Raw genomic sequence first — 13,320 nt, 5'->3', positions numbered from 1 at the left:
TAGTGTATTTTTCTCTGCATTCATGTGTGTTATTTTGTTGGAGAAACAAACATCACCCACTAGTGGCCCAACATGCTCACTACATTATGTTCAGAACTTTTCCGTTTAAACTCAAAACCATTTTGAAGTGAAAATGCAAAAAAAAAAAGATACGTTTTCACTTGAAATCTTGTGGTGTAAATGGGGTTTTAGGGTAATTCTGCGAGGTTTAACTGGTTCCACCTGACGAGCTGATGTTGATTTGTTACAGATTTCTGTGGGAAAAAAGTTGGATTCTAATTAATTATGTTTTTTTAATTACCAGGACGAAGGGGTTCTGTGTCAAACTGCAAGAACTAAAGGTCTGAACGAGTCGAAAGCTTCGTAGAGATCCACATGAGACGTCATGAGCAAATTTAAATAGCAGTTAGTTTCACTTTGTAAGAGGCGTAAACTTATTCAACTCAGGCCACAAAACTAACGGATCTTCACAAAATCGTTCTGCGGGACCGTTATGAAGACAGGACGCACTTTAGAATTACAAGAAATACAAAAGCTACTTTACCAAGTCACAAGGTGCGTTCTGTCTGCAGTAACTGCTTCAGTAACGTTAGTCACTAACCAGTAACCTTGACTCGTCCTGATGGAATATCTTCCTTATCTTGTTTTTGATTATGTTTACAAATCAATTTTTAAAGCGGCAGTTTTAACTGGTGTGCGACATACTTGAACGGGGAGTTTTCCGTCCCTCTTCCTCTCTCTGTCTGGCTCTGGTTTCTACAGCTGGAGGAAAATATAGATTTACAGTAGCTTGTCGTCACGGACCCGTTGGTCAGAAACGGCAGAAAGCTGATCCTCCCTGAAAACCCCGGCGAGACGTCATTTCGCCCGACCGCTCTGACATCTGAAGGTTTATCGTAATAACTGTGCATCTGTGCTTCAGAGGGAGGAGGGCGGGTCAAAAGAACAGGAAGTCACGTTAACGCGAGGGAGCGCCGCGCCTCCTGGGAAGCAGCGCATAGCGGCGAACTCGCTCCCAGCTCCACACCTCTTCATCCTCCTCCTCCTCCTCCTCCTCCCTGCAGAATTAGCAAGATTATTATTTTTGTAGAGAAATATTAATAATACCAACAAAAAAAAAAAAAGAGTTTTATTACTGTACAGCTTTTGTATAAGAACAGACGGTAAGGTGTTACAGTGTTTTTGTTCGACCTCAACTGTGCTGTGTGTAATTGTTTTATGCATTTACAATCATATTTATTAAATGGAAAGAAGTCTGTAAACCCTGGTCCCCTTTTCCTTACTCTCTCGGTGCAGGATGTGTTTGAGGAATTAATCTGAGCTATTAAGGGAACAAACCAAGCAGGTTATTATCTTCGATATGTACTATGTTCTAAAATCCGGCAGTAGTGCCCCTATTGTTCTTTAGCGCTGGGCTCTTTGTGAGGATTTGGATTGTGTCCAGTGTGAACCTGCTTTGGATCCATCTGATGCAGATTGCCACAAACTTTGATGCCTGTCAGAATTTTGACAGGAGAAAAACCCAAACAATCTTACTCATGTACCATTCGATGGGAAAAAAACAAGCAGATGTTGTGGCTCAGTCAATAGAGCAGGTCTTCGTCCAATCCGGAGGTTTGTGGTTCAGTCTTCCGTCTCCTCGGTTAAAAACAAATGGAAAGTCTCATCTCCGGCTCATTGAAATGGAGCTTCTTGTTTATTGGGATTCGCCATATATGATGAGGACATAATAAAGTACGATGAGGCATCCATCTTGTCCACGGGGGTAAAAAAAAAAAAAAAAAAAAAAGCTCATAAAATGTTTTTTAGCAAACAAGAAACTGATCAAGAAAACCACAGTAAAGGTTGTAATATTCAAACAAGGTCCTTAGCGATGCTGTAACACTGTCCACTAAAACCAGAGAAGACATGAAGCATATCATTTGATTTATAGTGATTCTCCACTGACTTATCAGCCCCCAATGTTCTTTATACTGTTAGACACTTCCACACACACCAGCTCAATCCATCCACCGGGAGCAGTTTTGGGTTCTGTGTCTTCATCAAGGATACGTCCACATATGGAGGAATGGAGGATCCAACCTGCAGCGATCCAGTTGAGAGAAAACAATTCCACTAACTGAGCCACAGCCACACATGAAACTGAAGGGACGGATGGTGATAGGATGTCAGCATTTTAGTGTTAAAATGTGTTATATCTCTTACATATATATATATATATATATATATATATATATATATATATATCTTTCTCCTGATGACACAAGGCCAATTCTGAACTGCATTTTAGATATTAAGTCTTGGATGGCAGCAAACTTCCTTCAGCTCAACCAGGACAAAACAGAGGTTTTACTTCGAGTTCCTGAACGCCAGAGAGAGAAACTGTCAGATTTGAACCCATCCCCATCCGTAAAAAACCTGGGCCTGACTTTTGACTCTGTGACATTTTTGATATGTGAGATAAATTTAAGCTCAAAGACTGGTTTGTATCACCTGAGGAACATAGCCAGACTCCGTTCTTTTATTAGCTTTTAAGTGTCTTAATGGTTTTGCACCCTCCTATTTATCTGGCCGACTTTTACCATATCGACCCTCACGGGCCTTTCAGCTCCTTTGGCCCCCGTCTTTTTAATCAGGCTTTTTAACAGATTTTTATATATGTGTATATATATACTGTATATATATATATATATATATGTTCCCGTGGGTCCCCCCCCCCCGTCCCGTCCCGGGCTGGGGGGATCTGTGGAGCAGCGCCCCCTGTGGTTAGATGCTGTTTCACTCCCAGTGTGTACGGCCCCCTAATGTGGCCTTTCCTCACCTTAAGTCCTCAGTGCCATGTCTCCAGACCACGAGGTGTGTGTGTGTGTGTGTGTGTGTGTGTGTGTGTGTGTGTGTGTGTGTGTGTGTGTGTGTGTGTGTGTGTGTGTGTGTGTGTGTGTGTGTGTGTGTGTGTGTGTGTGTGTGAGAGAGAGAGAGAGAGAGTTCATTTTATCTATTGTATCTTTGCACTGATTTTAAATCAGGTTAAGCACTTTGTTTTACATTAAGTGTACAGAAAGTGCTATACAAATAAAGTTGATTGATTGATTGATTGATTGATATATGTGAGAATTCCATTAATCCTTGCAGGGAACGTTAACTAATGTGTGCAACGAAAGCATCTCTCTGATGAATCTTTCTGCTGTTTGGGAGTTTTGGATTTCTTCATTTCTTTTCTCTGATCCAGTTTTATTTGCGTTAGTAAAAAGTGATCTTAACAGCACATTATGTTTGCACTACGCAGAGGACAAACCAAATGATGTCAACAATCTCACATGGACCTGGGGATGTGTGTTCATTGTGGAATTGATTTTACAGGAAGACGAACAACTAATCAGGAGGAATCTGAACGTGGCTGCTGGATCCGGTCCGGATCTCACTGCCGACCGTTTAAAGAGTTAATAGGCAGATTTAACGTTCTTTTCCAGTTTTGGTCATTCAGCTTGAACGCACTCTAAGTCTTCAGTGTAGGTATGATCGGAGGTGAACAGAACTCCACCACCACGCCCGAGCTGCAAGTCGGTTTTAATTAAGTGAATCTTTCAGGAGTTGATCAACATGGTTGGAATATTTTACTGGGAACATTGGTCATTGGCAGTATTGTGCTTCATGGCTCCTCACCAGAAAATACTCCAGAATTCATAGTATTTCTTCACTAGTTCACTTCAGGACTTCTCTTTTTGTTTAGTTTTTCTGTTGTTGATTTTCTTAATCTCTCATGGGCTGAGACAGATGTTCTAAGTGGGGTGTTTGCGTTTCACTAACTGCCCTCCGGAGCCTTTATTTTCTGTGAGTAATTACAGCAACCACTCAGGGATAAAAAGTAAATATGTTTCATTAAATCTTGAGCAGTCTCGACACATAAAAATGCTGGACGGCAACAAAAGAAGAGCTGAGTAAGAGTCTTGGACCGGATCTGTCACGAGGTCTGAGTTTTATAGTTTTTGCTGTGAGAGTCTGTGTCCTGAGACCTCTAGTGGCCGCAGTTTGTATAACATGAGAACAAAAGCATGTTTTCTCACTGGAGCAGGAGGTTTAAGTCGAATGAGATGATGATGTTGGACATTTGTATTTGAGTAATTAAAAAAATACCACAAATCTGATCAAATCAAACAATAATTGTGTGAATGTTGGCCATTATGACGAAGGTGTAGTTGTGTCATGCGAATGCCATAGGATGCATGTGTTGGAGCGTTTAGGTGTTGCTTTGGTTTCTTTTCAAAATATGTTTAAATAATTTTTCAAAAATATTCTCTGTGAGCTTTGATAATATTCTTAAGTAATTGTACAGTTCTGGACCACAAATGGACTTAAACATAGAGATAGCACACTTTTTACTGGACGGCAATTCTTTCAAGGATTTTGTGGGTATCCGATTTTTTTATCGTCCAGGTTGTTCCAACGGTTAACCCCTCTCATGGAAATACATCTACTTTTTTTTTATTTGTTCTTGCCATATTTTCTGACAAAAACCCCAGAACCCCTGAGCCCATACCGACTCTCCTTATGTTTGAATAGTTTCTGGTTATGAGGTGGAAGGTTGTGACGATGCGTCTTATACATAAGAGCTCGTGTATTAAGGTTGACAATGTCGTGTATTTTCCGTGTCTTAGATACAAACAGAGGATTTGTTGGATATTGTGTGTTTTGATGTTAGTTTGCGACGGTAAGAGTCTTTCTGATCGGTGCAGGCGGACCCTGGCTTTGCTTCCAGCTGAGGAGTTTCAACTCCAGCGCTCTGCCACCATGAGCCTGTTTAAGGATGGATGGATGGATGGATGGAGGAGAAGATATGAAAATAGAAAATCAAAGTACAGCTGTCTTCAGACTAAATAACCAACCATATTAAAAAAACAACAACAACAAAAACTTCCGCCTGCTGCAAAGTTACTTTATAGTGACAGTTTTACAATTGAGAATATAAATGCAAAAAGCTTGAACTGTAAAATATTCCGCTCCTTTTAATTAGCTGTTTTGTTTTTCATCTTTGCCAACCTTTTTTTTTTTTTTTTTTTTTTTTAAACAGATGACTTACTTGTTTAAGACTTAGGAGTAATTTGCCTGTGAGAAGCCCGCTGGGTGCTGTTCCCGGCCTCCTCAGCCGAGGGCGGTTCGGACCTGGAGGACACTCACAACCAGGACGGAGGAGCCGAGACGGACTCATTAGAGATGAGGGTGTTCATTTCATCGTGGATATAAGCTTAACAAGTTCCAGTGCTGACTATAATGATCTTGAAGTGAGTGATAGTGCGTATCTACCGGATGGGAGCAATTACAGCTCCTTGCTTTTTACTTTTTTTATTTATGCAGATCCTGAAATAGGAGCGGTGGGCGCCGCAGCAGTGGCGATAATGATGAGAGTCGCAGCACACGCCGCAAAAAACTGTCTAAATTACCGCAAGGCTGCAACTGTACTGTGTGTACAGCGCAGGTCAGGGGTGCTGGCTCATTTGCGGAATTCTGAATATCTTCAAAAATAAATTGAAATGCTGTGTAATTAGAATAATTGCTCAAAGAAATGTAACACACAGAACGCTTGTTAGTGTGCCTCTCAGCATTGCAAGTCATTCTGTTGCATTAAAATGAAGACGCGTTTGTTTAAGCTGAGCAGTGAAAATTTCCTACATTTTGATCAGACCTGCAACTCCTCATGGCTGCATCGTGTTGAGGACTGGATAAACAGATGTCAATCAATTACCGTCAGCCAATCAGGTGACATGACTTCGTTTGGGGGCGGGACTAATTTAGGGTACATTTCTCATTTGAAAGCCATAGATCTCTTTTTTTAAGTGTGTCAGACCTGTGAGCGGAGAGTTGGCGGGAGTTTGAAGTCTTTAGCTGTTAGCTGCACTTTAGCTGGCTCTGTTTTCCTTGTCCAAGCATCTGAGTGGGTTTACGTCCTGAAAACTGTCAATATGGGTATAAAGTTGGCATTTGGGATTAAAATCAAGATTTTTAATGGTTATTTGTGAAATTTGAAATGGTGTGCGAGGACTGGAGCTTTATGACGTTTTGCTTCAAGTTTGCTGTGTTTTGGTTCATTTAATTCCTTCAATGCTTATATAAGTCACCGTAAAGCCTGTAAATATCAACATTTAATATCACTTATTACATTTGTATAATATGTTGTTGATGTTTAACACATTTTTTTATCTGTTCTGTGTGGCGCAATGCTTTAAAAGAATTTCCCTCAGTAAAAAACTCAGTATTCCGATTCTATTATTTTGTCATCGTCCACTTCAAAAGGTTCATAACGACTGTTCGCAGTGACTCCTCTGACGTTTCCCAGGATCTTTGAGTACAGAAACAACTTTAACTTTTTATTCAGGCCATATTTGCTAACTTGCACATCTCTTCCTGTTTTTCTCTCAAACAAAAATCAGGATTCAACCATTTGACCCTCCTTCGCCTGTTGGCGGCGAGAGGGAACGGTTCCGTTTATTTTGCTAAACACAGAGGTACGTTTTGCTTAATTTGACGTATTAATGTAATGCACAATACTTTGCATAATAACATTAACAGCTTTTAGTCCTTTTTTTGCGCCGAACTATTCCAAGGCTTGATCGTTTTTATTAATCCTAAAAATATTTGAAAAACAAAGACGTGATTTAATATTTGCGAAATACACATGAATTTACAACATTTCCATACTGAGTCTATAAAACAACATTTATTTATTTATTTGTTTACTTATTTGTTTATTTGTCTCACGATAATGCAGGACAGTAATGCTCATAAGTCTCTACAATATTTAATGGAAAATAAGTCCATTTCCATTTTTTACTCATTTGGTTGGTGTATAATCATTTTGGAGATTAATTTCAGATTAATTTCTAAAATATATCCTTGAATTATCTTAGTGGTTTTGTGCAGGTGGAGCTGATTAAAAGTAACCACAACAATGAAATGCGCTCAAATAGTCAGTCCCATTTCATGACATATCTTCGAATGTCACTGAATTGTGGACGTAGAAAAAAGAAACCTTCAGCTTTCATTAAACTGCCATCATATTGTGATGCAGACTGAACGAGGAGTGACGATCATCTGTAATTTGCTTTATTGATCCGTTTTAAACCGAAACTTTGTCCAAAATCCATTTAAGGACTCAAAAAGAAACCAGAGTAACGCTTTATTCACATCTTATGTTGGTTCTTTCTGACAATTAGTTTCTATCAATAAGTCCAAAGTGTAGTTTATTGTGTCCACGCACACAGCTTTCACTGCTGCTCCACCAGCAGGAGTTACGGCGCAGTGTCCTGCTGATGAGTGCTGATGCTGCTGAGAGTGTTTTTGCTGAGGGCTCTTTAATAGTTCCTCACCAGAAGAAGCTCGAGGGCCGAGGGGGAAGAGAGGAGATTACCCACAGATCAATTCCGTGCTGACGTCTCAAGGTGGTGGAGCGGGCCGCAGAGCTCTGGTGGGACACAGCTGGCAGGCCAGTCCCGGACAGAGGGATGGGGGGGGGGGGATTACATGTGCAGGTGGAGAACGGCACATGATCGTCAGAGGCTTTAAAAACTGAAAGAACTTTAATTATATCCCCTGTTTAGTTGTTTTTTTGTTGTTGTTTTTTTAACTTTCTCAGCTTCCAGCTGTGCTTACTGCCTCCACCTTGAATGCAGATGGCATCTGGAACAGGAGTGTCAGTGAAGAGACGTTAATTGGGAAGTTGACGATGTGAAGCAAAATTAGAAGTCGGTCGATTAATCTTGACAGATTATTGAGAGCAGATCTTAAATCCTGCAACCTTTATCACCAGAAGAGCGAGTTTTGAGCCACTCTCAATTAATATCTGAGGCTGGAAAATACTTTAAACGTATGCAAAACAAAGATAACTGGCAGGTAGGCTTTTGCAGGGTACCTTTGACACGTTTCGACTGGATTCTCTCGTCTTCGTCAGAAATGTCATCCGGTGATGTTGGTGGAATTTTTTTTTTTTACTGTTTGTAGCAGTTAAGCTCCTTTTAAATGGACTTTTTTGTGTCTCTACCATATTAAACATAAATGCAATCCACAATGAAAATATAAGAGTTTACCCAAATGATCCTAAACACTTTATCCTCTGACTGTTTTAAGATTAATTCACGGTTGGTTTACTGATGGTCCGTCAAATCCCTGCTCAGAGCTCATATTGCTTTCAATAAACTTCAACATGACATGCATCTGATCTTCGCTTTCAGCTCATCGGTTTCTGCTTTTATACTCACGAATCCAAAATAAAAACACAACCTGGAGTTGAACCACTTGTGCTTCGTCACATCAACAAGAAAACGCGTCAAGAATCTGAATTTCAATCATCTCAAACTGCCCCCGTGTCTCATTTCATCACAAATTTTTCCTCCGTCGTTTTGGCTCCTTCAGATGGTAAAACGGTTAAATGCCTGCGCTTTCATGTGGACAAATCACCTCCATGATACATCAGTGGGTGGCATGTAGAGCACCAGAGGTTTTTATTTAGAGGAGCTGTTGAGATGGTTATTTACGGTTCAGAACATTAGTGTCGGTAATATTTATTGGCTCGGCAATTAAGGATTTCATTGCTTAACCCAAAACATGTAATGGAAGAACTTTTGGCGGGGGATTGAGTCAGTTTAGATGATTAAAAATAAAGAAAATGTACATGTGGTATTTTCCCAAAATTTTACCAAAATTCTGTCCAATCTCTACTTTTTTTAATATGGGATGTCAGGGCGCCGCCTTTTGCATCTGTTGAAGCTGCTCATACATTTCCACATCTGAAATATTAAAAAAAAAAAAATTGTTTAAGAAAACATATCCCCCCAATGGTGTATTTTTGATGGTTAGCTCACAATAGAAGAAAAACAGTCAAACCGCTTGTGTACTGTTTTGAAGACCTTATTAAGATAATGACATTATGTGGTATTACATTTAACAAATCTGATGTATTACTAATATTCATCTAGAATATATATCACATGTAGATGTTAGTGTCGTTGACGTTAATCATTTCGATCAAGCATCGCGATGCGGACGTGGACAGATGTGTATCAAAGCAGCGACAAAAAAAATGATTGATTATAACGAATAGTTCCAAAACTCCCCAGCTTAACTTCTCATAGAATTTTACCGTGACATTTCCCAGAACTTTTTGCAACAATACGTCTGATCCATGGAAGCTCTTCCACAAAACGTCGGCCGGCTAAAAGATCTGCTGCTAACATCTTGATGCAGAAACCAAAGAAACCCCTTGACATATCTGAAGTCCATGTCTTCACAGACAGGAGGAACTAAACAGTATCTCTACACACTACTTGATGTCAGAAAATACATTAATCTGTGTTTCAGATGAGAGATGATGAAAATTCATCTTCTCCAGCCACTTGGCACTTTGTGTAATACTTCCTACACTGACTGGTGCCAGATTGAGGTGAACGAATTCGTTCCATTTGTTCCTTAATGTCTCTAATTGTCACCGTAAAGTTGCGCTTTGCTGCAAGAGACCCCCACTGAATGCTAAGTTATGTATCTCCCTCTTCTCCACAGGTCAAATAGCGCGACATGAGACGTATCAGATTCGACTCCTCATCGGCTTTAATGCCGACATTTTTCTCCTCAGACGTTCGAATCAAAATCTCGGTGCGTGGCGTTAAAAGCTGCCTTCTGCTCCTAATGAACACGGAGCCTGTTTAATTTCCCGACACATTCCTCAGGCCTCCTCTGGTAATGTCAGACTCAAAGGCCCGTGACGTCATGTTCAATTAAAAGCTGGACTTAATGACAAGGACCCGAGCACCGCGGAAAATAGACCTAATTGCTCGAAGAGGGAAAACTCGGAGAGGGAAGGGCAGGCGGAGGACAGACTTCTGCTTTCTCTCAGGGCTGTGTGAGCGTGTGTGGGTGTGCGTGCATGCGTGTGTGTGTGTGTGTGTGTGTATGTGTACACACACCAGCTGTGCTGAGATATGATGTTACTTCAGCTCGAGCTGCTACGCGTGTGAGTGGATTCGTCGTAGGGACGCGCATCGCCATGCAGCTTTCAGGCGGCGTCGGGACCAAGAGACAAACCAAATATCAAATCAAGCTAACGAGACGGTTCCAGGCTCGTTTTACGACAGTTAGCAAGTTTGAAAGCATTTATCTTCACAGAGATCGCCTTAAGGTCAGGGTTACCGTTCATCCGAGACGGGTTTCAGTAACAGTTCACATCTGTCTGAAGGCAACTTGAGAGATTTGATCGTAAACACATTAATCGTGTAGAAAAAGAACGATTGGCGGCATCGTGTGAAAAAGACTGAGTGGTAAATACATTCATTGATCTTCTAAACTGTCTTCAATCAGTACGAGGTCATGGGGGGGGGGGGCTTCAGCCTATCCCAGCTGACATTGCAGAGGATATCAAGGACAGGTCACCAATCTATCAGGGAGGACCAACGCAGAGAGACAGACCAGAACACATTCACTGGCAGAGGCGCCAATTAGCTTAACGCACGTGGTCGTCAGGAAGAGGTCAGGTCAACTGTGGCAAAATGTTCGCCCGCCAAGTTTACCCTTCTGCTCCGACACACCTGCTGCTTAAGAGCAGCGAAACAGAAAAAAGCCGAATCGACCGACTGGTACTGGTGACTTCGCCGATGTGTCCAGCTCTTCTTTCAGGTTTAAGTGTTAAGGCCGCCTAGTCTCTGGTTCACCAAAGCGTTAACCCAAACAATGGTGAACATAAGCAACTGTTATCAACTCAAGAAAGTATCTCCAATCTCAGAACAGACAAAGCCTCTGAGATAACTTCTTTCTTTCTTTCTTTTTTTCTTTCTTTCTTTTTTTGAGTATTGGGAAAGGTATGGACTAGCTGGAACCAGCAGATGGCGGTAGTGCAACTTCACAGATGGGGTTTAGTCATTCAACGTGGCCCAATCCCTGGTTGGGAGCCACTGCTTGAAGGGTCCTTGATGCTCCAGATCCTGGAAAGTGGATTACCAGTTTGGGAATTGACGCCATGTGGTGATTGAGGAAAAGCTTCTAGATCCTAGATCGTCTACGGAGAAACACAGCACTTTGATAACCTTTCCTCTTGCGAATGCAACTTTGTATTATTTGCCTCATTGGTGCACTGGTTAGTGCTCTCACTCTACAGATAGAAGGTTGTGGGTTCAAATCCAGCTGTAACTGTTTGTGGAATTGTGTGTGCAAGTGTTTCCTCTGGTTTCCTCCCACATTCCCCCCAAAAATGCATGTAAATGTTAATGCTAAATTGACTGTCTGTGTGTGTCCTGAGTAAGACCGATGACCTGTCCTTTTTCTATGACGTGAATACAACGTCCAAGACAGACGTCTAAAAAACTTTAATTCTGGCTCGTCTGAGGACGTCTTCTGGATGTCAAATACTGACGTCCACATGATGTCCAGAAAAGACATCCAGACAACGTCCAAGAAAGACGTATAAAAAACTTTATTTCTGGTCCCTCTGAGGACGTCTTCTGGATGATTAGAGATGACCACTTTTTGCTCAGTGGGTTGCTGAAGGTTATTCATGTTCAAAGAGGAAACACAACTGTGGTTCTACATGTATCAACAGGGATTGTCCTCTTTGGTTCCGTCTCAGGATTTCACCCTCCCGCATCACACTGTGACTGAAAACTACTGCACCCGTCCTTTTCAATGCCACAAAATTCAGCCATGACACCAGCCTGCACGGTCTATACACCCTCCTGCCCCCTGAAATCCCCCAGAAGTCCCCCGGGCTGAAGTCCAACCTGTGAGCCCAAGTTTGTGGGAAATAAGCTTGCAAAGTAACTGGCTGGTTCATTATGAAAGTATTTGAACCGCTGGGAGAAGCTGCAGCAGGCGGGGAGAAGCAGTGCAGACATATTTACCATATGTGGGGGATGTTATTTATTTAGAAGTTTTATGTGCTACCTGTTCCTTATTATGTACATATTTTCCACTGACACTTGGTGTTTGTCCCTTTGGGTCCCACTCACACTCATTATGCCTTTGTTTCACACACACACACACACACACACACACTGTTAATACTTTAAAACCCACATTATGATTTGGAAGAAATTCTCAGCTCCAGTTTTTATAGTTGACTTCAGTCCTTAAATTAAAGTATACGTATCTAAAAACACCCCAGAGCAGAAAAGATCTGCTTTCCCTTTGTTCAAGATCACATTTAGCTCAAATCTCTAAATCTTCCCAGAATACTCTCACATGAATTACATGACTGTAAGAGCGTCTTCATTGAAAAAGTGCTAATCATTCTTTCATGATCAAAATGGCATTACTGCTCATCAAAAAAAACAACTTTACTTTGAAACAAAAAGCCTATTATGGCCAATAAAATTGTCAGACTAGGCGACGTAAAACTTTAACTATCAAACCTGGTGATTTTCAGGTTTTATGATATAATTTTGTTTTATTTGTGCTAAATGTTCAGAGAAGAGGTTCTATGTAAATTAACTTTTCTTTATCTTGAAAACAGTGGTCCCAACTTCAGGGCTTTTCCCAACAATTCTTTCTTAGATATAAAGAAATCCCAGTAATAATAATAATAATAATAATAATAATAATAATTGTTGTTGTTGTTCATCCAATAACAACATCAGTTGCCCAAAGCAGCAGGAGTTTTCACTTGAACGTTTTACTGTAAACGGAGCCTCAGTTTGGAAGGAGACGGAATTCCTGTGACACACCAGACAAACGGTGGCCAATAAACTGGGTTGACCATGCGTTTCCACTCTCCCACCCCCTCCCCCTCCCCCTGTCCCCGTCTCTTTAGCTTTCAGCCGTGTGAGTTAGCAGAAGCCATCCAGCACAGTCACAGAGAAAGGCCACTGCTAACAAGCCAACCCTCCGCTCTCAGCGTCCCCCGAGGGAAAGGAGGACATGGAGCTGCGGTCAGGGCGTCCATCGAGGGAACGTCGCTCTTCTCCAGAGTAATTTACATGCTCTAATATTAATTGCTATTGGAAATGCTTGATCTGATTACAGTGAAGGTCTTAGCAGGGGGGGTGGTGGCGGCGTGTCTGCGCCTAACCTTGTTCGACTTAAAAGACAGGCTCAGCCAATAATGTATACACGCACGCACGCACATATTGGTCGACACAAAGAAATACACATTTAATCTGTGGAGTTTGTTGACACATTTCTACATCTGTTTCTTCACAGATCAGTGACACAATAGATGCAGCGAATCAAAGATTTATGGGAAAGCCTTTGCAGGCGTATTCGGGGGAAAAAACACAGCAGCAGTCGCTAAGACGCTCACGCACTCAACTGAACACATGTTTAATAAATTATTTGCATCCGCCGAGCCCA

This window comes from Lipophrys pholis (genome assembly GCF_963383615.2).
Source record: "Lipophrys pholis genome assembly, chromosome: 5".
Lineage (NCBI taxonomy): Eukaryota > Metazoa > Chordata > Actinopteri > Blenniiformes > Blenniidae > Lipophrys > Lipophrys pholis.
Note: the sequence above shows the minus strand (reverse complement) of the source record.